The sequence below is a fragment of the Euprymna scolopes genome, chromosome 11 (assembly GCF_053919585.1).
Source record: "Euprymna scolopes isolate OS-2025 chromosome 11, ASM5391958v1, whole genome shotgun sequence".
NCBI lineage: Eukaryota > Metazoa > Mollusca > Cephalopoda > Sepiida > Sepiolidae > Euprymna > Euprymna scolopes.
Genome location: NC_136492.1, coordinates 2,097,380 through 2,116,237, shown reverse-complemented (window position 1 = coordinate 2,116,237; position 18,858 = coordinate 2,097,380). Strand labels below are relative to the sequence as shown.

General features: G+C 37.1%; 54 non-coding genes across 54 annotated transcripts; all 54 read left to right on the top strand.

Moving 5' to 3' along the window:
- Positions 1-63: 63 nt before the first annotated feature.
- Positions 64-137, top strand: Trnat-ugu (transfer RNA threonine (anticodon UGU)). The gene has a single exon. It is a non-coding gene; the product is annotated as a tRNA-Thr (tRNA).
- A 70-nt stretch (positions 138-207) lies between these two features.
- Trnat-ugu (transfer RNA threonine (anticodon UGU)) lies at positions 208-281 on the top strand. The gene has a single exon. It is a non-coding gene; the product is annotated as a tRNA-Thr (tRNA).
- Positions 282-351: 70 nt separating this feature from the next.
- Trnat-ugu (transfer RNA threonine (anticodon UGU)) lies at positions 352-425 on the top strand. Its single transcript has one exon. It is a non-coding gene; the product is annotated as a tRNA-Thr (tRNA).
- A 70-nt stretch (positions 426-495) lies between these two features.
- Positions 496-569, top strand: Trnat-ugu (transfer RNA threonine (anticodon UGU)). The gene has a single exon. It is a non-coding gene; the product is annotated as a tRNA-Thr (tRNA).
- Positions 570-639: 70 nt separating this feature from the next.
- Positions 640-713, top strand: Trnak-uuu (transfer RNA lysine (anticodon UUU)). The gene has a single exon. It is a non-coding gene; the product is annotated as a tRNA-Lys (tRNA).
- Positions 714-927: 214 nt separating this feature from the next.
- Trnat-agu (transfer RNA threonine (anticodon AGU)) lies at positions 928-1,001 on the top strand. Its single transcript has one exon. It is a non-coding gene; the product is annotated as a tRNA-Thr (tRNA).
- A 70-nt stretch (positions 1,002-1,071) lies between these two features.
- Positions 1,072-1,145, top strand: Trnat-ugu (transfer RNA threonine (anticodon UGU)). Its single transcript has one exon. It is a non-coding gene; the product is annotated as a tRNA-Thr (tRNA).
- Positions 1,146-1,647: 502 nt separating this feature from the next.
- On the top strand, positions 1,648-1,721 carry Trnat-ugu (transfer RNA threonine (anticodon UGU)). Its single transcript has one exon. It is a non-coding gene; the product is annotated as a tRNA-Thr (tRNA).
- Positions 1,722-1,935: 214 nt separating this feature from the next.
- Trnat-ugu (transfer RNA threonine (anticodon UGU)) lies at positions 1,936-2,009 on the top strand. The gene has a single exon. It is a non-coding gene; the product is annotated as a tRNA-Thr (tRNA).
- A 358-nt stretch (positions 2,010-2,367) lies between these two features.
- Trnak-uuu (transfer RNA lysine (anticodon UUU)) lies at positions 2,368-2,441 on the top strand. Its single transcript has one exon. It is a non-coding gene; the product is annotated as a tRNA-Lys (tRNA).
- A 1,077-nt stretch (positions 2,442-3,518) lies between these two features.
- On the top strand, positions 3,519-3,592 carry Trnat-ugu (transfer RNA threonine (anticodon UGU)). Its single transcript has one exon. It is a non-coding gene; the product is annotated as a tRNA-Thr (tRNA).
- Positions 3,593-3,662: 70 nt separating this feature from the next.
- Trnak-uuu (transfer RNA lysine (anticodon UUU)) lies at positions 3,663-3,736 on the top strand. Its single transcript has one exon. It is a non-coding gene; the product is annotated as a tRNA-Lys (tRNA).
- A 358-nt stretch (positions 3,737-4,094) lies between these two features.
- Trnat-ugu (transfer RNA threonine (anticodon UGU)) lies at positions 4,095-4,168 on the top strand. Its single transcript has one exon. It is a non-coding gene; the product is annotated as a tRNA-Thr (tRNA).
- Positions 4,169-4,814: 646 nt separating this feature from the next.
- Positions 4,815-4,888, top strand: Trnat-ugu (transfer RNA threonine (anticodon UGU)). Its single transcript has one exon. It is a non-coding gene; the product is annotated as a tRNA-Thr (tRNA).
- Positions 4,889-4,958: 70 nt separating this feature from the next.
- On the top strand, positions 4,959-5,032 carry Trnat-ugu (transfer RNA threonine (anticodon UGU)). The gene has a single exon. It is a non-coding gene; the product is annotated as a tRNA-Thr (tRNA).
- A 214-nt stretch (positions 5,033-5,246) lies between these two features.
- Trnat-ugu (transfer RNA threonine (anticodon UGU)) lies at positions 5,247-5,320 on the top strand. Its single transcript has one exon. It is a non-coding gene; the product is annotated as a tRNA-Thr (tRNA).
- Positions 5,321-5,390: 70 nt separating this feature from the next.
- On the top strand, positions 5,391-5,464 carry Trnak-uuu (transfer RNA lysine (anticodon UUU)). Its single transcript has one exon. It is a non-coding gene; the product is annotated as a tRNA-Lys (tRNA).
- Positions 5,465-7,119: 1,655 nt separating this feature from the next.
- Trnat-ugu (transfer RNA threonine (anticodon UGU)) lies at positions 7,120-7,193 on the top strand. Its single transcript has one exon. It is a non-coding gene; the product is annotated as a tRNA-Thr (tRNA).
- Positions 7,194-7,263: 70 nt separating this feature from the next.
- Trnat-agu (transfer RNA threonine (anticodon AGU)) lies at positions 7,264-7,337 on the top strand. The gene has a single exon. It is a non-coding gene; the product is annotated as a tRNA-Thr (tRNA).
- A 69-nt stretch (positions 7,338-7,406) lies between these two features.
- Positions 7,407-7,480, top strand: Trnat-agu (transfer RNA threonine (anticodon AGU)). Its single transcript has one exon. It is a non-coding gene; the product is annotated as a tRNA-Thr (tRNA).
- A 357-nt stretch (positions 7,481-7,837) lies between these two features.
- Positions 7,838-7,911, top strand: Trnat-ugu (transfer RNA threonine (anticodon UGU)). Its single transcript has one exon. It is a non-coding gene; the product is annotated as a tRNA-Thr (tRNA).
- Positions 7,912-7,981: 70 nt separating this feature from the next.
- Trnat-ugu (transfer RNA threonine (anticodon UGU)) lies at positions 7,982-8,055 on the top strand. The gene has a single exon. It is a non-coding gene; the product is annotated as a tRNA-Thr (tRNA).
- A 70-nt stretch (positions 8,056-8,125) lies between these two features.
- Trnat-ugu (transfer RNA threonine (anticodon UGU)) lies at positions 8,126-8,199 on the top strand. The gene has a single exon. It is a non-coding gene; the product is annotated as a tRNA-Thr (tRNA).
- A 70-nt stretch (positions 8,200-8,269) lies between these two features.
- On the top strand, positions 8,270-8,343 carry Trnat-ugu (transfer RNA threonine (anticodon UGU)). Its single transcript has one exon. It is a non-coding gene; the product is annotated as a tRNA-Thr (tRNA).
- A 70-nt stretch (positions 8,344-8,413) lies between these two features.
- Trnat-ugu (transfer RNA threonine (anticodon UGU)) lies at positions 8,414-8,487 on the top strand. The gene has a single exon. It is a non-coding gene; the product is annotated as a tRNA-Thr (tRNA).
- A 70-nt stretch (positions 8,488-8,557) lies between these two features.
- Positions 8,558-8,631, top strand: Trnat-ugu (transfer RNA threonine (anticodon UGU)). The gene has a single exon. It is a non-coding gene; the product is annotated as a tRNA-Thr (tRNA).
- Positions 8,632-8,845: 214 nt separating this feature from the next.
- Trnak-uuu (transfer RNA lysine (anticodon UUU)) lies at positions 8,846-8,919 on the top strand. Its single transcript has one exon. It is a non-coding gene; the product is annotated as a tRNA-Lys (tRNA).
- Positions 8,920-9,133: 214 nt separating this feature from the next.
- On the top strand, positions 9,134-9,207 carry Trnat-agu (transfer RNA threonine (anticodon AGU)). The gene has a single exon. It is a non-coding gene; the product is annotated as a tRNA-Thr (tRNA).
- A 70-nt stretch (positions 9,208-9,277) lies between these two features.
- On the top strand, positions 9,278-9,351 carry Trnat-ugu (transfer RNA threonine (anticodon UGU)). Its single transcript has one exon. It is a non-coding gene; the product is annotated as a tRNA-Thr (tRNA).
- Positions 9,352-10,428: 1,077 nt separating this feature from the next.
- Trnat-ugu (transfer RNA threonine (anticodon UGU)) lies at positions 10,429-10,502 on the top strand. Its single transcript has one exon. It is a non-coding gene; the product is annotated as a tRNA-Thr (tRNA).
- A 70-nt stretch (positions 10,503-10,572) lies between these two features.
- Positions 10,573-10,646, top strand: Trnat-ugu (transfer RNA threonine (anticodon UGU)). The gene has a single exon. It is a non-coding gene; the product is annotated as a tRNA-Thr (tRNA).
- A 70-nt stretch (positions 10,647-10,716) lies between these two features.
- Trnat-ugu (transfer RNA threonine (anticodon UGU)) lies at positions 10,717-10,790 on the top strand. The gene has a single exon. It is a non-coding gene; the product is annotated as a tRNA-Thr (tRNA).
- Positions 10,791-10,860: 70 nt separating this feature from the next.
- On the top strand, positions 10,861-10,934 carry Trnat-ugu (transfer RNA threonine (anticodon UGU)). The gene has a single exon. It is a non-coding gene; the product is annotated as a tRNA-Thr (tRNA).
- Positions 10,935-11,148: 214 nt separating this feature from the next.
- Trnat-ugu (transfer RNA threonine (anticodon UGU)) lies at positions 11,149-11,222 on the top strand. Its single transcript has one exon. It is a non-coding gene; the product is annotated as a tRNA-Thr (tRNA).
- A 70-nt stretch (positions 11,223-11,292) lies between these two features.
- Trnat-ugu (transfer RNA threonine (anticodon UGU)) lies at positions 11,293-11,366 on the top strand. The gene has a single exon. It is a non-coding gene; the product is annotated as a tRNA-Thr (tRNA).
- A 70-nt stretch (positions 11,367-11,436) lies between these two features.
- Positions 11,437-11,510, top strand: Trnak-uuu (transfer RNA lysine (anticodon UUU)). Its single transcript has one exon. It is a non-coding gene; the product is annotated as a tRNA-Lys (tRNA).
- A 214-nt stretch (positions 11,511-11,724) lies between these two features.
- Trnat-agu (transfer RNA threonine (anticodon AGU)) lies at positions 11,725-11,798 on the top strand. Its single transcript has one exon. It is a non-coding gene; the product is annotated as a tRNA-Thr (tRNA).
- A 70-nt stretch (positions 11,799-11,868) lies between these two features.
- On the top strand, positions 11,869-11,942 carry Trnat-ugu (transfer RNA threonine (anticodon UGU)). Its single transcript has one exon. It is a non-coding gene; the product is annotated as a tRNA-Thr (tRNA).
- Positions 11,943-12,875: 933 nt separating this feature from the next.
- Positions 12,876-12,949, top strand: Trnat-ugu (transfer RNA threonine (anticodon UGU)). The gene has a single exon. It is a non-coding gene; the product is annotated as a tRNA-Thr (tRNA).
- Positions 12,950-13,019: 70 nt separating this feature from the next.
- Trnat-agu (transfer RNA threonine (anticodon AGU)) lies at positions 13,020-13,093 on the top strand. Its single transcript has one exon. It is a non-coding gene; the product is annotated as a tRNA-Thr (tRNA).
- Positions 13,094-13,162: 69 nt separating this feature from the next.
- Trnat-agu (transfer RNA threonine (anticodon AGU)) lies at positions 13,163-13,236 on the top strand. The gene has a single exon. It is a non-coding gene; the product is annotated as a tRNA-Thr (tRNA).
- Positions 13,237-13,306: 70 nt separating this feature from the next.
- Trnat-agu (transfer RNA threonine (anticodon AGU)) lies at positions 13,307-13,380 on the top strand. Its single transcript has one exon. It is a non-coding gene; the product is annotated as a tRNA-Thr (tRNA).
- A 70-nt stretch (positions 13,381-13,450) lies between these two features.
- Positions 13,451-13,524, top strand: Trnat-agu (transfer RNA threonine (anticodon AGU)). Its single transcript has one exon. It is a non-coding gene; the product is annotated as a tRNA-Thr (tRNA).
- Positions 13,525-14,026: 502 nt separating this feature from the next.
- On the top strand, positions 14,027-14,100 carry Trnat-ugu (transfer RNA threonine (anticodon UGU)). Its single transcript has one exon. It is a non-coding gene; the product is annotated as a tRNA-Thr (tRNA).
- Positions 14,101-14,170: 70 nt separating this feature from the next.
- On the top strand, positions 14,171-14,244 carry Trnat-agu (transfer RNA threonine (anticodon AGU)). The gene has a single exon. It is a non-coding gene; the product is annotated as a tRNA-Thr (tRNA).
- A 69-nt stretch (positions 14,245-14,313) lies between these two features.
- Positions 14,314-14,387, top strand: Trnat-agu (transfer RNA threonine (anticodon AGU)). The gene has a single exon. It is a non-coding gene; the product is annotated as a tRNA-Thr (tRNA).
- A 70-nt stretch (positions 14,388-14,457) lies between these two features.
- Positions 14,458-14,531, top strand: Trnat-agu (transfer RNA threonine (anticodon AGU)). Its single transcript has one exon. It is a non-coding gene; the product is annotated as a tRNA-Thr (tRNA).
- A 214-nt stretch (positions 14,532-14,745) lies between these two features.
- Positions 14,746-14,819, top strand: Trnat-agu (transfer RNA threonine (anticodon AGU)). Its single transcript has one exon. It is a non-coding gene; the product is annotated as a tRNA-Thr (tRNA).
- A 502-nt stretch (positions 14,820-15,321) lies between these two features.
- Trnas-aga (transfer RNA serine (anticodon AGA)) lies at positions 15,322-15,395 on the top strand. The gene has a single exon. It is a non-coding gene; the product is annotated as a tRNA-Ser (tRNA).
- A 358-nt stretch (positions 15,396-15,753) lies between these two features.
- On the top strand, positions 15,754-15,827 carry Trnat-ugu (transfer RNA threonine (anticodon UGU)). Its single transcript has one exon. It is a non-coding gene; the product is annotated as a tRNA-Thr (tRNA).
- Positions 15,828-16,473: 646 nt separating this feature from the next.
- Positions 16,474-16,547, top strand: Trnat-ugu (transfer RNA threonine (anticodon UGU)). The gene has a single exon. It is a non-coding gene; the product is annotated as a tRNA-Thr (tRNA).
- A 934-nt stretch (positions 16,548-17,481) lies between these two features.
- On the top strand, positions 17,482-17,555 carry Trnat-ugu (transfer RNA threonine (anticodon UGU)). Its single transcript has one exon. It is a non-coding gene; the product is annotated as a tRNA-Thr (tRNA).
- A 646-nt stretch (positions 17,556-18,201) lies between these two features.
- Positions 18,202-18,275, top strand: Trnak-uuu (transfer RNA lysine (anticodon UUU)). The gene has a single exon. It is a non-coding gene; the product is annotated as a tRNA-Lys (tRNA).
- A 502-nt stretch (positions 18,276-18,777) lies between these two features.
- On the top strand, positions 18,778-18,851 carry Trnas-aga (transfer RNA serine (anticodon AGA)). The gene has a single exon. It is a non-coding gene; the product is annotated as a tRNA-Ser (tRNA).
- Positions 18,852-18,858: the final 7 nt, after the last annotated feature.

Genomic DNA, 18,858 nt, shown 5'->3' with positions numbered 1-18,858 from the left:
TCGTTTAACACTTATTTTATCATTAATGATACATAATCATATTTATTAGTTCATAAATATATCGGCTCCATAGCTCAGTTGGTTAGAGCGCCAGTCTTGTAAACTGGAGGTCGAGGGTCCGAATCCCTCTGGAGCCTTTTATTCTCGTTTAACACTTATTTTATCATTAATGATACATAATCATATTTATTATTTCATAAATATATCGGCTCCATAGCTCAGTTGGTTAGAGCGCCAGTCTTGTAAACTGGAGGTCGAGGGTCCGAATCCCTCTGGAGCCTTTTATTCTCGTTTAACACTTATTTTATCATTAATGAGACATAATCATATTTATTATTTCATAAATATATCGGCTCCATAGCTCAGTTGGTTAGAGCGCCAGTCTTGTAAACTGGAGGTCGAGGGTCCGAATCCCTCTGGAGCCTTTTATTCTCGTTTAACACTTATTTTATCATTAATGATACATAATCATATTTATTATTTCATAAATATATCGGCTCCATAGCTCAGTTGGTTAGAGCGCCAGTCTTGTAAACTGGAGGTCGAGGGTCCGAATCCCTCTGGAGCCTTTTATTCTCGTTTAACACTTATTTTATCATTAATGATACATAATCATATTTTTTAGTTCATAAATATATCGGCTCCATAGCTCAGTTGGTTAGAGCACCAGCCTTTTAAACTGGAGGTCCAGGGTCCGAATCCCTCTGGAGCCTTTTATTCTCGTTTAACACTTGTTTTATCGTTAATGATACATAATCATATTTATTATTTCATAAATATATCGGCTCCATAGCTCAGTTGGTTAAAGCGCAAGTCTTGTAAACTGCAGGTCCAGGGTCCGAATCCCTCTGGAGCCTTTTATTCTCGTTTAACACTTATTTTATCATTAATGATACATAATCATATTTATTATTTCATAAATATATCGGCTCCATAGCTCAGTTGGTTAGAGCGCCAGTCTAGTAAACTGGAGGTCGAGGGTCCGAATCCCTCTGGAGCCTTTTATTCTCGTTTAACACTTGTTTTATCGTTAATGATACATAATCATATTTATTAGTTCATAAATATATCGGCTCCATAGCTCAGTTGGTTAGAGCGCCAGTCTTGTAAACTGGAGGTCGAGGGTCCGAATCCCTCTGGAGCCTTTTATTCTCGTTTAACACTTATTTTATCATTAATGATACACAATTATATTTATTATTTCATAAATATATCGGCTCACTAGCTCAGTTGGTTAGAGCGCCAGTCTTGTAAACTGAAGGTCGAGGGTCCGAATCCCTCTGGAGCCTTTTATTCTCGTTTAACACTTATTTTATCATTAATGATACATAATCATATTTATTAGTTCATAAATATATCGGCTCCATAGCTCAGTTCGTTAGAGCACCATTCTTGTAAACTGGAGGTCGAGGGTCCGAATCCCTCTGGATCCTTTTATTGTCGTTTAACACTTATTTTATCATTAATGATACATAATCATATTTATTATTTGGTAAATATATCGGCTCCATAGCTCAGTTTGTTAGAGCGCCAGTCTTGTATACTGGAGGTCGAGGGTCCGAATCCCTCTGGAGCCTTTTATTCTCGTTTAACACTTATTTTATCATTAATGATACATAATCATATTAATTATTTCATAAATATATCGGCTCCATAGCTCAGTTGGTTAGAGCGCCAGTCTTGTAAACTGGAGGTCGAGGGTCCGAATCTCTCTGGAGCCTTTTATTCTCGTTTTACACTTACTTTATCATTAATGATAGATAATCATATTAATTATTTCATAAATATATCGGCTCCATAGCTCAGTTGGTCAGAGCGCCAGTCTAGTAAACTGGAGGTCGAAGGTCCGAATCCCTCTGGAGCCTTTTATTCTCGTTTAACACTTATTTTATCATTAATGATACATAATCATATTAATTATTTCATAAATATATCGGCTCCATAGCTCAGTTGGTTAGAGCGCCAGTCTTGTAAACTGGAGGTCGAGGGTCCGAATCTCTCTGGAGCCTTTTATTCTCGTTTTACACTTACTTTATCATTAATGATACATAATCATATTTATTATTTCATAAATATATCGGCTCCATAGCTCAGTTGGTCAGAGCGCCAGTCTAGTAAACTGGACGTCGAGGGTCCGAATCCCTCTGGAGCCTTTTATTCTCGTTTAACACTTATTTTATCATTAATGATACATAATAATATTTATTATTTCATAAATATATCGGCTCCATAGCTCAGTTGGTTAGAGGGCCAGTCTTGTAAACTGGAGGTCGAGGGTCCGAATCCCTCTGGAGCCTTTTATTCTCGTTTAACACTTATTTTATCATTAATGATACATAATCATATTTATTAGTTCATAAATATATCGGCTCCATAGCTCAGTTGGTTAGAGCACCAGCCTTTTAAACTGGAGGTCCAGGGTCCGAATCCCTCTGGAGCCTTTTATTCTCGTTTAACACTTGTTTTATCGTTAATGATACATAATCATATTTATTATTTCATAAATATATCGGCTCCATAGCTCAGTTGGTTAAAGCGCCAGTCTTGTAAACTGCAGGTCCAGGGTCCGAATCCCTCTGGAGCCTTTTATTCTGGTTTAACACTTATTTTATCATTAATGATACATAATCATATTTATTATTTCATAAATATATCGGCTCCATAGCTCAGTTGGTTAGAGCGCAGTCTAGTAAACTAGGGGTCGAGGGTCCGAATCCCTCTGGAGCCTTTTATTCTCGTTTAACACTTGTTTTATCATTAATGATACATAATCATATTTATTATTTCATAAATATATCGGCTCCATAGCGCAGTTGGTTAGAGCGCCAGTCTTGTAAACTGGAGGTCCAGGGTCCGAATCCCTCTGGAGCCTTTTATTCTCGTTTAACACTTATTTTATCATTAATGATACACAATTATATTTATTATTTCATAAATATATCGGCTCACTAGCTCAGTTGGTTAGAGCGCCAGTCTTGTAAACTGGAGGTCCAGGGTCCGAATCCCTCTGGAGCCTTTTATTCTCGTTTAACACTTATTTTATCATTAATGATACATAATCATATTTATTATTTCATAAATATATCGGCTCCATAGCTCAGTTGGTTAGAGCGCCAGTCTAGTAAACTAGAGGTCGAGGGTCATAATCCCTCTGGAGCCTTTTATTCTCGTTTAACACTTATTTTATCATTAATGATACATAATCATATTTATTATTTCATAAATATATCGGCTCCATAGCTCAGTTAGTTAGAGCGCCAGTCTTGTAAACTGGAGGTCGAGGGTCTGAATCCCTCTGGAGCCTTTTATTCTCGTTTAACACTTATTTTATCATTAATGATACATAATCATATTTATTAGTTCATAAATATATCGGCTCCATAGCTCAGTTGGTTAGAGCGCCAGTCTAGTAAACTGGAGGTCGAGGGTCCGAATTCCTCTGGAGCCTTTTATTCTCGTTTAACACTTATTTTATCATTAATGATACATAATCATATTTATTATTTCATAAATATATCGGCTCCATAGCTCAGTTGGTTAGAGCGCCAGTCTTGTAAACTGGAGGTCGAGGGTCCGAATCCCTCTGGAGCCTTTTATTCTCGTTTAACACTTATTTTATCATTAATGATACATAATCATATTTATTAGTTCATAAATATATCGGCTCCATAGCTCAGTTGGTTCGAGCACCAGCCTTTTAAACTGGAGGTCCAGGGTCCGAATCCCTCTGGAGCCTTTTATTCTCGTTTAACACTTGTTTTATCGTTAATGATACATAATCATATTTATTATTTCATAAATATATCGGCTCCATAGCTCAGTTCGTTAAAGCGCCAGTCTTGTAAACTGCAGGTCCAGGGTCCGAATCCCTCTGGAGCCTTTTATTCTCGTTTAACACTTATTTTATCATTAATGATACATAATCATATTTATTATTTCATAAATATATCGGCTCCATAGCTCAGTTGGTTAGAGCGCCAGTCTAGTAAACTGGAGGTCGAGGGTGCAAATCCCTCGTGAGCCTTTTATTCTCGTTTAACACTTGTTTTATCGTTAATGATACAAAATCATATTTATTATTTCATAAATATATCGGCTCCATAGCTCAGTTGGTTAGAGCGCCAGTCTTGTAAACTGGAGGTCCAGGGTCCGAATCCCTCTGGAGCCTTTTATTCTCGTTTAACACTTATTTTATCATTAATGATACACAATTATATTTATTATTTCATAAATATATCGGCTCACTAGCTCAGTTGGTTAGAGCGCCAGTCTTGTAAACTGGAGGTCGCGGGTCCGAATCCCTCTGGAGCCTTTTATTCTCGTTTAACACTTATTTTATCATTAATGATACATAATCATATTTATTAGTTCATAAATATATCGGCTCCATAGCTCAGTTCGTTAGAGCACCATTCTTGTTAACTGGAGGTCGAGGGTCCGAATCCCTCTGGATCCTTTTATTCTCGTTTAACACTTATTTTATCATTAATGATACATAATCATATTTATTATTTGGTAAATATATCGGCTCCATAGCTCAGTTTGTTAGAGCGCCAGTCTTGTATACTGGAGGTCGAGGGTCTGAATCCCTCGTGAGCCTTTTATTCTCGTTTAACACTTGTTTTATCATTAATGATACATAATCATATTTATTATTTCATAAATATATCGGCTCCATAGCTCAGTTGGTTAGAGCGCCAGTCTAGTAAACTGGAGGTCGAAGGTCCGAATCCCTCTGGAGCCTTTTATTCTCGTTTAACACTTATTTTATCATTAATGATACATAATCATATTAATTATTTCATAAATATATCGGCTCCATAGCTCAGTTGGTTAGAACGCCAGTCTTGTAAACTGGAGGTCGAGGGTCCGAATCCCTCTGGAGCCTTTTATTCTCGTTTTACACTTACTTTATCATTAATGATACATAATCATATTTATTATTTCATAAGTATATCGGCTCCATAGCTCAGTTGGTTAGAGCGCCAGTCTTGTAAACTGGAGGTCGAGGGTCCGAATCTCTCTGGAGCCTTTTATTCTCGTTTTACACTTACTTTATCATTAATGATACATAATCATATTTATTATTCCATAAATATATCGGCTCCATAGCTCAATTGGTCAGAGCGCCAGTCTAGTAAACTGGACGTCGAGGGTCCGAATCCCTCTGGAGCCTTTTATTCTCGTTTAACACTTATTTTATCATTAATGATACATAATCATATTTATTATTTCATAAATATATCGGCTCCATAGCTCAGTTGGTTAGAGCGCCAGTCTTGTAAACTGGAGGTCGAGGGTCCGAATCCCTCTGGAGCCTTTTATTCTCGTTTAACACTTATTTTATCATTAATGATACATAATCATATTTATTAGTTCATAAATATATAGGCTCCATAGCTCAGTTGGTTAGAGCACCAGCCTTTTAAACTGGAGGTCCAGGGTCCGAATCCCTCTGGAGCCTTTTATTCTCGTGTAACACTTGTTTTATCGTTAATGATACATAATCATATTTATTATTTCATAAATATATCGGCTCCATAGCTCAGTTGGTTAAAGCGCCAGTCTTGTAAACTGCAGGTCCAGGGTCCGAATCCCTCTGGAGCCTTTTATTCTCGTTTAACACTTATTTTATCATTAATGATACATAATCATATTTATTATTTCATAAATATATCGACTCCATAGCTCAGTTGGTTAGAGCGCCAGTCTAGTAAACTGGAGGTCGAGGGTCCGAATCCCTCCGGAGCCTTTTTAGTCTCGTTTAACACTTGTTTTATCGTTAATGATACATAATCATATTTATTATTTCATAAATATATCGGCTCCATAGCGCAGTTGGTTAGAGCGCCAGTCTTGTAAACTGGAGGTCCAGGGTCCGAATCCCTCTGTAGCCTTTTATTCTCGTTTAACACTTATTTTATCATTAATGATACACAATTATATTTATTATTTCATAAATATATCGGCTCACTAGCTCAGTTGGTTAGAGCGCCAGTCTTGTAAACTGAAGGTCGCGGGTCCGAATCCCTCTGGAGCCTTTTATTCTCGTTTAACACTTATTTTATCATTAATGATACATAATCATATTTATTATTTCATAAATATATCGGCTCCATAGCTCAGTTGGTTAGAGCGCCAGTCTAGTACACTAGAGGTCGAGGGTCATAATCCCTCTGGAGCCTTTTATTCTCGTTTAACACTTATTTTATCATTAATGATACATAATCATATTTATTAGTTCATAAATATATCGGCTCCATAGCTCAGTTCGTTAGAGCACCATTCTTGTAAACTGGAGGTCGAGGGTCCGAATCCCTCTGGATCCTTTTATTCTCGTTTTACACTTATTTTATCATTAATGATACATAATCATATTTATTATTTCATTAATATATCGGCTCCATAGCTCAGTTGGTTAGAGCGCCAGTCTTGTATACTGGAGGTCGAGGGTCCGAATCCCTCGTGAGCCTTTTATTCTCGTTTAACACTTGTTTTATCATTAATGATACATAATCATATTTATTATTTGATAAATATATCGGCTCCATAGCTCAGTTGGTTAGAGCGCCAGTCTAGTAAACTGGAGGTCGAAGGTCCGAATCCCTCTGGAGCCTTTTATTCTCGTTTAACACTTATTTTATCATTAATGATACATAATCATATTAATTATTTCATAAATATATCGGCTCCATAGCTCAGTTGGTTAGAGCGCCAGTCTTGTAACCTGTTGGTCGAGGATCCGAATCTCTCTGGAGCCTTTTATTCTCGTTTTACACTTATTTTATCATTAATGATACATAATCATGTTTATTAGTTCATAAATATATCGGCTCAATAGCTCAGTTGGTTAGAGCGCCAGTCTTGTAACCTGTTGGTCGAGGATCCGAATCTCTCTGGAGCCTTTTATTCTCGTTTTACACTTATTTTATCATAATTGAGACATAATCATATTTATTATTTCATAAATATATCGGCTCCATAGCTCAGTTGGTCAGAGCGCCAGTCTAGTAAACTGGACGTCGAGGGTCCGAATCTCTCTGGAGCCTTTTATTCTCGTTTAACACTTATTTTATCATTAATGATACATAATCATATTTATTAGTTCATAAATATATCGGCTCCATAGCTCAGTTGGTTAGAGCGCCAGTCTTGTAAACTGGAGGTCGAGGGTCCGAATCCCTCTGGAGCCTTTTATTCTCGTTTAACACTTATTTTATCATTAATGATACATAATCATGCTTATTAGTTCATAAATATATCGGCTCCATAGCTCAGTTGGTGAGAGCGCCAGTCTAGTAAACTGGAGGTCGAGGGTCCGAATCCCTCTGGAGCCTTTTATTCTCGTTTAATACTTATTTTATAATAATGATACATAATCATATTTATTGTTTCATAAATATATCGGCTCCATAGCTCAGTTGGTTAGAGCGCCAGTCTAGTAAACTGGAGGTCGAGGGTCCGAATCCCTCTGGAGCCTTTTATTCTCGTGTAACACTTATTTTATCCTTAATGATACATAATAATATTTATTATTTCATAAATATATCGGCTCCATAGCTCAGTTGGTTAGAGCGCCAGTCTAGTAAACTGGAGGTCGAGGGTCCGATTCCCTCTGGAGCTTTTTTTCTGGTTTAACACTTGTTTTATCGTTAATGATACATAATCATATTTATTAATTCATAAATATATCGGCTCCATAGCTCAGTATGTTAGAGCGCCAGTCTAGTAAACTGGAGGTCGAGGGTCCGAATCCCTCTGTTGACTTTTATTCTCGTGTAACACTTATTTTATCCTTAATGATACATAATCATATTTATTATTTCATAAATATATCGGCTCCATAGCTCAGTTGGTTAGAGCGCCAGTCTTGTAAACTGGAGGTCGAGGGTCCGAACCCCTCTGGAGCCTTTTATTCTCGTTTAACGCTTGTTTTATCATTAATGATACATAATCATATTTATTAGTTCATAAATATATCGGCTCCATAGCTCAGTTGGTTAGAGCGCCAGTCTTGTAAACTGGAGGTCGAGGGTCCGAATCCCTCTGGAGCCTTTTATTCTCGTTTAACACTTATTTTATCATTAATGATACATAATCATATTTATTATTTCATAAATATATCGGCTCCATAGCTCAGTTGGTTAGAGCGCCAGTCTTGTAAACTGGAGGTCGAGGGTCCGAATCCCTCTGGAGCCTTTTATTCTCGTTTAACACTTATTTTATCATTAATGATACATAATCATATTTATTAGTTCATAAATATATCGGCTCCATAGCTCAGTTGGTTAGAGCGCCAGTCTTGTAAACTGGAGGTCGAGGGTCCGAATCCCTCTGGAGCCTTTTATTCTCGTTTAACACTTATTTTATCATTAATGATACATAATCATATTTATTATTTCATAAATATATCGGCTCCATAGCTCAGTTGGTTAGAGCGCCAGTCTTGTAAACTGGAGGTCGAGGGTCCGAATCCCTCTGGAGCCTTTTATTCTCGTTTAACACTTATTTTATCATTAATGAGACATAATCATATTTATTATTTCATAAATATATCGGCTCCATAGCTCAGTTGGTTAGAGCGCCAGTCTTGTAAACTGGAGGTCGAGGGTCCGAATCCCTCTGGAGCCTTTTATTCTCGTTTAACACTTATTTTATCATTAATGATACATAATCATATTTATTATTTCATAAATATATCGGCTCCATAGCTGAGTTGGTTAGAGCGCCAGTCTTGTAAACTGGAGGTCGAGGGTCCGAATCCCTCTGGAGCCTTTTATTCTCGTTTAACACTTATTTTATCATTAATGATACATAATCATATTTTTTAGTTCATAAATATATCGGCTCCATAGCTCAGTTGGTTAGAGCACCAGCCTTTTAAACTGGAGGTCCAGGGTCCGAATCCCTCTGGAGCCTTTTATTCTCGTTTAACACTTGTTTTATCGTTAATGATACATAATCATATTTATTATTTCATAAATATATCGGCTCCATAGCTCAGTTGGTTAAAGCGCAAGTCTTGTAAACTGCAGGTCCAGGGTCCGAATCCCTCTGGAGCCTTTTATTCTCGTTTAACACTTATTTTATCATTAATGATACATAATCATATTTATTATTTCATAAATATATCGGCTCCATAGCTCAGTTGGTTAGAGCGCCAGTCTAGTAAACTGGAGGTCGAGGGTCCGAATCCCTCTGGAGCCTTTTATTCTCGTTTAACACTTGTTTTATCGTTAATGATACATAATCATATTTATTATTTCATATATATATCGGCTCCATAGCTCAGTTGGTTAGAGCGCCAGTCTTGTAAACTGGAGGTCGAGGGTCCGAATCCCTCTGGAGCCTTTTATTCTCGTTTAACACTTATTTTATCATTAATGATACACAATTATATTTATTATTTCATAAATATATCGGCTCACTAGCTCAGTTGGTTAGAGCGCCAGGCTTGTAAACTGAAGGTCGAGGGTCCGAATCCCTCTGGAGCCTTTTATTCTCGTTTAACACTTCTTTTATCATTAATGATACATAATCATATTTATTATTTCATAAATATATCGGCTCCATAGCTCAGTTGGTTAGAGCGCCAGTCTAGTAAACTAGAGGTCGAGGGTCCGAATCCCTCTGGAGCCTTTTATTCTCGTTTAACACTTATTTTATCATTAATGATACATAATCATATTTATTAGTTCATAAATATATCGGCTCCATAGCTCAGTTCGTTAGAGCACCATTCTTGTAAACTGGAGGTCGAGGGTCCGAATCCCTCTGGAGCCTTTTATTCTCGTTTAACACTTATTTTATCATTAATGATACATAATCATATTTATTATTTGGAAAATATATCGGCTCCATAGCTCAGTTGGTTAGAGCGCCAGTCTTGTATACTGGAGGTCGAGGGTCCGAATCCCTCGTGAGCCTTTTATTCTCGTTTAACACTTGTTTTATCATTAATGATACATAATCATATTTATTATTTCATACATATATCGGCTCCATAGCTCAGTTGGTTAGAGCGCCAGTCTAGTAAACTGTAGGTCGAGGGTCCGAATCCCTCTGGAGCCTTTTATTCTCGTTTAACACTTATTTTATCATATTGGTACATAATCATATTAATTATTTCATAAATATATCGGCTCCATAGCTCAGTTGGTTAGAGCGCCAGTATTGTAACCTGTTGGTCGAGGATCCGAATCTCTCTGGAGCCTTTTATTCTCGTTTTACACTTATTTTATCATTAATGAGACATAATCATATTTATTATTTCATAAATATATCGGCTCCATAGCTCAGTATGTTAGAGCGCCAGTCTAGTAAACTGGAGGTCGAGGGTCCGAATCCCTCTGTTGACTTTTATTCTCGTGTAACACTTATTTTATCCTTAATGATACATAATCATATTTATTATTTCATAAATATATCGGCTCCATAGCTCAGTTGGTTAGAGCGCCAGTCTTGTAAACTGGAGGTCGAGGGTCCGAATCCCTCTGGAGCCTTTTATTCTCGTTTAACGCTTGTTTTATCATTAATGATACATAATCATATTTATTAGTTCATAAATATATCGGCTCCATAGCTCAGTTGGTTAGAGCGCCAGTCTTGTAAACTGGAGGTCGAGGGTCCGAATCCCTCTGGAGCCTTTTATTCTCGTTTAACACTTATTTTATCATTAATGATACATAATCATATTTATTATTTCATAAATATATCGGCTCCATAGCTCAGTTGGTTAGAGCGCCAGTCTTGTAAACTGGAGGTCGAGGGTCCGAATCCCTCTGGAGCCTTTTATTCTCGTTTAACACTTATTTTATCATTAATGATACATAATCATATTTATTAGTTCATAAATATATCGGCTCCATAGCTCAGTTGGTTAGAGCGCCAGTCTTGTAAACTGGAGGTCGAGGGTCCGAATCCCTCTGGAGCCTTTTATTCTCGTTTAACACTTATTTTATCATTAATGATACATAATCATATTTATTATTTCATAAATATATCGGCTCCATAGCTCAGTTGGTTAGAGCGCCAGTCTTGTAAACTGTAGGTCGAGGGTCCGAATCCCTCTGGAGCCTTTTATTCTCGTTTAACACTTATTTTATCATTAATGAGACATAATCATATTTATTATTTCATAAATATATCGGCTCCATAGCTCAGTTGGTTAGAGCGCCAGTCTTGTAAACTGGAGGTCGAGGGTCCGAATCCCTCTGGAGCCTTTTATTCTGGTTTAACACTTATTTTATCATTAATGATACATAATCATATTTATTATTTCATAAATATATCGGCTCCATAGCTCAGTTGGTTAGAGCGCCAGTCTTGTAAACTGGAGGTTGAGGGTCCGAATCCCTCTGGAGCCTTTTATTCTCGTTTAACACTTATTTTATCATTAATGATACATAATCATATTTTTTAGTTCATAAATATATCGGCTCCATAGCTCAGTTGGTTAGAGCACCAGCCTTTTAAACTGGAGGTCCAGGGTCCGAATCCCTCTGGAGCCTTTTATTCTCGTTTAACACTTGTTTTATCGTTAATGATACATAATCATATTTATTATTTCATAAATATATCGGCTCCATAGCTCAGTTGGTTAAAGCGCAAGTCTTGTAAACTGCAGGTCCAGGGTCCGAATCCCTCTGGAGCCTTTTATTCTCGTTTAACACTTATTTTATCATTAATGATACATAATCATATTTATTATTTCATAAATATATCGGCTCCATAGCTCAGTTGGTTAGAGCGCCAGTCTAGTAAACTGGAGGTCGAGGGTCCGAATCCCTCTGGAGCCTTTTATTCTCGTTTAACACTTGTTTTATCGTTAATGATACATAATCATATTTATTATTTCATAAATATATCGGCTCCATAGCTCAGTTGGTTAGAGCGCCAGTCTTGTAAACTGGAGGTCGAGGGTCCGAATCCCTCTGGAGCCTTTTATTCTCGTTTAACACTTATTTTATCATTAATGATACACAATTATATTTATTATTTCATAAATATATCGGCTCACTAGCTCAGTTGGTTAGAGCGCCAGTCTTGTAAACTGAAGGTCGAGGGTCCGAATCCCTCTGGAGCCTTTTATTCTCGTTTAACACTTCTTTTATCATTAATGATACATAATCATATTTATTATTTCATAAATATATCGGCTCCATAGCTCAGTTGGTTAGAGCGCCAGTCTAGTAAACTAGAGGTCGAGGGTCCGAATCCCTCTGGAGCCTTTTATTCTCGTTTAACACTTATTTTATCATTAATGATACATAATCATATTTATTAGTTCATAAATATATCGGCTCCATAGCTCAGTTCGTTAGAGCACCATTCTTGTAAACTGGAGGTCGAGGGTCCGAACCCCTCTGGATCCTTTTATTCTCGTTTAACACTTATTTTATCATTAATGATACATAATCATATTTATTATTTGGAAAATATATCGGCTCCATAGCTCAGTTGGTTAGAGCGCCAGTCTTGTATACTGGAGGTCGAGGGTCCGAATCCCTCGTGAGCCTTTTATTCTCGTTTAACACTTGTTTTATCATTAATGATACATAATCATATTTATTATTTCATACATATATCGGCTCCATAGCTCAGTTGGTTAGAGCGCCAGTCTAGTAAACTGGAGGTCGACGGTCCGAATCCCTCTGGAGCCTTTTATTCTCGTTTAACACTTATTTTATCATATTGGTACATAATCATATTAATTATTTCATAAATATATCGGCTCCATAGCTCAGTTGGTTAGAGCGCCAGTATTGTAACCTGTTGGTCGAGGATCCGAATCTCTCTGGAGCCTTTTATTCTCGTTTTACACTTATTTTATCATTAATGAGACATAATCATATTTATTATTTCATAAATATATCGGCTCCATAGCTCAGTTGGTTAGAGCGCCAGTCTTGTAAACTGGAGGTCGAGGGTCCGAATCCCTCTGGAGCCTTTTATTCTCGTTAAACACTTATTTTATCATTAATGATACATAATCATGTTTATTAGTTCATAAATATATCGGCTCCATAGCTCAGTTGGTTAGAGCGCCAGTCTAGTAAACTGGAGGTCGAGGGTCCGAATCCCTCTGGAGCCTTTTATTCTCGTTTAACACTTATTTTATAATAATGATACATAATCATATTTATTGTTTCATAAATATATCGGCTCCATAGCTCAGTTGGTTAGAGCGCCAGTCTAGTAAACTGGAGGTCGAGGGTCCGAATCCCTCTGGAGCCTTTTATTCTCGTGTAACACTTATTTTATCCTTAATGATACATAATAATATTTATTATTTCATAAATATATCGGCTCCATAGCTCAGTTGGTTAGAGCGCCAGTCTAGTAAACTGGAGGTCGAGGGTCCGATTCCCTCTGGAGCCTTTTATTCTGGTTTAACACTTGTTTTATCGTTAATGATACATAATCATATTTATTATTTCATAAATATATCGGCTCCATAGCTCAGTTGGTTAGAGCGCCAGTCTAGTAAACTGGAGGTCGAGGGTCCGAATCCCTCTGGAGCCTTTTATTCTCGTTTAACACTTATTTTATCATTAATGATACATAATCATATTTATTAGTTCATAAATATATCGGCTCCATAGCTCAGTTCGTTAGAGCACCATTCTTGTAAACTGGAGGTCGAGGGTCCGAATCCCTCGTGAGCCTCTTATTCTCGTTTAACACTTGTTTTATCATTAATGATACATAATCATATTTATTATTTCATAAATATATCGGCTCCATAGCTCAGTTGGTTAGAGCGCCAGTCTAGTAAACTGGAGGTCGACGGTTCGAATACCTCTGGAGCCTTTTATTCTCGTTTAACACTTATTTTATCATTAATGATACATAATCATATTAATTATTTCATAAATATATCGGCTCCATAGCTCAGTTGGTTAGAGCGCCAGTATTGTAACCTGTTGGTCGAGGATCCGAATCTCTCTGGAGCCTTTTATTCTCGTTTTACACTTATTTTATCATTAATGAGACATAATCATATTTATTATTTCATAAATATATCGGCTCCATAGCTCAGTTGGTTAGAGCGCCAGTCTTGTAAACTGGAGGTCGAGGGTCCGAATCCCTCTGGAGCCTTTTATTCTCGTTTAACACTTATTTTATCATTAATGATACATAATCATGTTTATTAGTTCATAAATATATCGGCTCCATAGCTCAGTTGGTTAGAGCGCCAGTCTAGTAAACTGGAGGTCGAGGGTCCGAATCCCTCTGGAGCCTTTTATTCTCGTTTAACACTTATTTTATAATAATGATACATAATCATATTTATTGTTTCATAAATATATCGGCTCCATAGCTCAGTTGGTTAGAGCGCCAGTCTAGTAAACTGGAGGTCGAGGGTCCGAATCCCTCTGGAGCCTTTTATTCTCGTGTAACACTTATTTTATCCTTAATGATACATAATAATATTTATTATTTCATAAATATATCGGCTCCATAGCTCAGTTGGTTAGAGCGCCAGTCTAGTAAACTGGAGGTCGAGGGTCCGATTCCCTCTGGAGCCTTTTATTCTGGTTTAACACTTGTTTTATCGTTAATGATACATAATCATATTTATTATTTCATAAATATATCGGCTCCATAGCTCAGTTGGTTAGAGCGCCAGTCTAGTAAACTGGAGGTCGAGGGTCCGAATCCCTCTGGTGCCTTTTATTCTCGTGTAACACTTATTTTATCCTTAATGATACATAATAATATTTATTATTTCATAAATATATCGGCTCCATAGCTCAGTTGGTAAGAGCGCCAGTCTAGTAAACTGGAGGTCGAGGGTCCGAATCCCTCTGGAGCCTTTTATTCTCGTTTAACACTTATTTTATCATTAATGATACATAATCATATTTATTATTTCATTAATATATCGGCTCAATAGCTTAATTGGTTAGAGCGCCAGTCTTGTAAACTGGAGGTCGAGGGTCCGAATCCCTCTGGAGCCTTTTATTCTCGTGTAACACTTGTTTTATCGTTAATGATACATAATCATATTTATTATTTCATAAATATATCGGCTCCATAGCTCAATTGGTTAGAGCGCCAGTCTTGTAAACTGGAGGTCCAGGGTCAAAATCCCTCTGGAGCCTTTTATTCTCGTTTAACACTTATTTTATCATTAATGATATATAATCATATTTATTATTTCATAAATATATCGGCTCAATAGCTCAGTTTGTTAGAGCGCCAGTCTTGTAAACTGGAGGTCGAGGGTCCGAATCCCTCAGGAGCCTTTTATTCTCGTTTAACACTTATTTTATCATTAATTATACATAATCATATTTATTAGTTCATAAATATATCGGCTCCATAGCTCAGTTGGTTAGAGCGCCAGTCTAGAAAACTGGAGGTCGAGGGTCCGAATCCCTCTGGAGCCTTTTATTCTCGTTTAACACTTATTTTATCATTAATGATACATAATCATATTTATTATTTCATTAATATATCGGCTCCATAGCTCAGTTTGTTAGAGCGCCAGTCTAGTAAACTGGAGGTCGAGGGTCCGAATCCCTGTCGAGCCTTTTATTCTGGTTTAACACTTGTTTTATCGTTAATGATACATAATCATATTTATTATTTCATAAATATATCGGCTCCATAGCTCAGTTGGTTAGAGCGCCAGTCTAGTAAAGTGGAGGTCCAGGGTCCGAATCTCTCTGGAGCCTTTTATTCTCGTTTAACACTTCTTTTATCATTAATGATACATAATCATATTTATTATTTCATATATGTATCGGCTCCATAGCTCAGATGGTTAGAGCGCCAGTCTTGTAAACTGGAGGTCGAGGGTCCGAATCCCTCTGGAGCCTTTCATCCTCGTTTAACACTTGTTTTATCATTAATGATACATAATCATATTTATTATTTCATAAATATATCGGCTCCATAGCTCAGTTGGTTAGAGCGCCAGTCTAGTAAACTGGAGGTCGACGGTCCGAATCCCTCCGGAGCCTTTTATTCTCGTTTAACACTTGTTTTATCGTTAATGATACATAATCATATTTATTATTTCATAAATATATCGGCTCCATAGTTCAGTTGGTTAGAGCGCCAGTCTAGTAAACTGGAGGTCGAGGGTCCGAATCCCTCTGGAGCCTTTTATTCTCGTTTAACGCTTGTTTTATCATTAATGATACATAATCATATTTATTAGTTCATTAATATATCGGCTCAATAGCTCAATTGGTTAGAGCGCCAGTCTTGTAAACTGGAGGTCGAGGGTCCGAATCCCTCTGGATCCTTTTATTCTCGTGTAACACTTGTTTTATCGTTAATGATACATAATCATATTTATTATTTCATAAATATATCGGCTCCATAGCTCAGTTGGTTAGAACGCCAGTCTTGTAAACTGGAGGTCCAGGGTCAAAATCCCTCTGGAGCCTTTTATTCTCGTTTAACACTTATTTTATCATTAATGATATATAATCATATGTTTTATTTCATAAATATATCGGCTCCATAGCTCAGTTGGTTAGAGCGCCAGTCTTGTAAACTGAAGGTCGAGGGTCCGAATCCCTCTGGAGCCTTTTATTCTCGTTTAACACTTGTTTTATCATTAATGATATATAATCATATTTATTAGTTCATATATATATCGGCTCCATAGCTCAGTTGGTTAGAGCGCCAGTCTAGTAAACTGGAGGTCGAGGGTCTGAATCCCTCTGGACCCTTTTATTCTCGTTTAACACTTCTTTTATCATTAATGATACATAATCATATTTATTATTTCATAAATATATCGGCTCCATATCTCAGTGTGTTAGAGCGCCAGTCTAGTAAACTGGAGGTCGAGGGTCCGAATCCCTCTGGAGCCTTTTATTCTCGTTTAACACTTATTTTATCCTTAATGATACATAATAATATTTATTATTTCATAAATATATCGGCTCCATAGCTCAGTTGGTTAGAGCGCCAGTCTAGTAAACTGGAGGTCGAGAGTCCGATTCCCTCTGGAGCCTTTTATTCTGGTGTAACACCTCATTTATCGTTAATGATACATAATCATATTTAATATTTCATAAATATATCGGCTCCCTAGTGCAGTTGGTTAGAGCGCCAGTCTAGTAAACTGGAGGTCGAGGGTCCGAATCCCTCTGGAGCCTTTTATTCACGTGTAACACTTGTTTTATCGTTAATGATACATAATCATATTTATTATTTCATAAATATATCGGCTCCATAGCTCAGTTGGTTAGAGCGCCAGTCTTGTAAACTAGAGGTCCAGGGTCCGAATCCCTCTGGAGCCTTTTATTCTCGTTTAACACTTATTTTATCATTAATGATACATAATCATATTTATTAGTTCATAAATATATCGGCTCCATAGCTCAGTTGGTTAGAGCGCCAGTCTTGTAAACTGGAGGTCGAGGATCCGAATCCCTCTGGAGCCTTTTATTCTCGTTGAACACTTATTTTATCATTAATGATACATAATCATATTTATTATTCCATAAATATATCGGCTCCATAGCTCAGTTGGTTAGAGCGCCAGTCTTGTAAACTGGAGGTCGAGGGTCCGAATCCCTCTGGAGACTTTTATTCTCGTTTAACACTTGTTTTATCATTAAAGATACATAATCATATTTATTATTTCATAAATATATCGGCTCCATAGCTCAGTTGGTTAGAGCGCCAGTCTAGTAAACTGGAGGTCGAGGGTCCGAATCCCTCTGCAGCCTTTTATTCTGGTTTAACACTTGTTTTATCGTTAATGATACATAATCATATTTATTATTTCATAAATATATCGGCTCCATAGCTCAGTTGGTTAGAGCGCCAGTCAAGTAAACTGGAGGTCGAGGGTCCGAATCCCTCTGGAGCCTTTTATTCTCGTTTAACACTTATTTTATCATTAATGATACATAATCATATTTATCATTTCATTAATATATCGGCTCCATAGCTCAGTTTGTTAGAGCGCCAGTCTAGTAAACTGGAGGTCGAGGGTCCGAATCCCTGTCGAGCCTTTTATTCTCGTTTAACACTTATTTTATCATTAATGATACATAATCATATTTATTATTACATAAATATATCGGCTCCATAGCTCAGTTGGTTAGAGCGCCAGGCTTGTAAACTGGCGGTCGAGGGTCCGAATCCCTCTGGAGCCTTTTATTCTCGTTTAACACTTATTTTATCGTTAATGATACATAATCATATTTATTAGTTCATAAATATATCGGCTCCATAGCTCAGTTGGTTAGAGCGCCAGTCTTTTAAACTGGACGTCGAGGGTCCGAATCCCTCTGGAGCCTTTTATTCTCGTTTAACACTTATTTTATCATTAATGATACATACTCATATTTATTAGTTCATAAATATATCGGCTCCATAGCTCAGTTGGTTTGAGCGCCAGTCTAGTAAACTGGAGGTCGAGGGTCCGAATCCCTCTGGAGCCTTTTATTCTCGTTTAACACTTCTTTTATCATTAATGATACACAATCATATTTATTATTTCATAAATATATCGGCTCCATAGCTCAGTTGGTTAGAGCGCCAGTCTAGTAAACTGGAGGTCGACGGTCCGAATCCCTCTGGAGCCTTTTATTCTCGTTTAACGCTTGTTTTATCATTAATGATACATAATCATATTTATTAGTTCATAAATATATCGGCTCCATAGCTCAGTTGGTTAGAGCGCCAGTCTAGTAAACTGGAGGTCGAGTGTCCGAATCCCTCTGGAGCCTTTTATTCTCGTTTAACACTTGTTTTATCATTAATGATACATAATCATATTTATTATTTCATAAATATATCGGCTCCATAGCTCAGTTGGTTAGAGCGCCAGTCTAGAAAACTGGAGGTCGAGGGTCCGAATCCCTCTGGAGCCTTTTATTC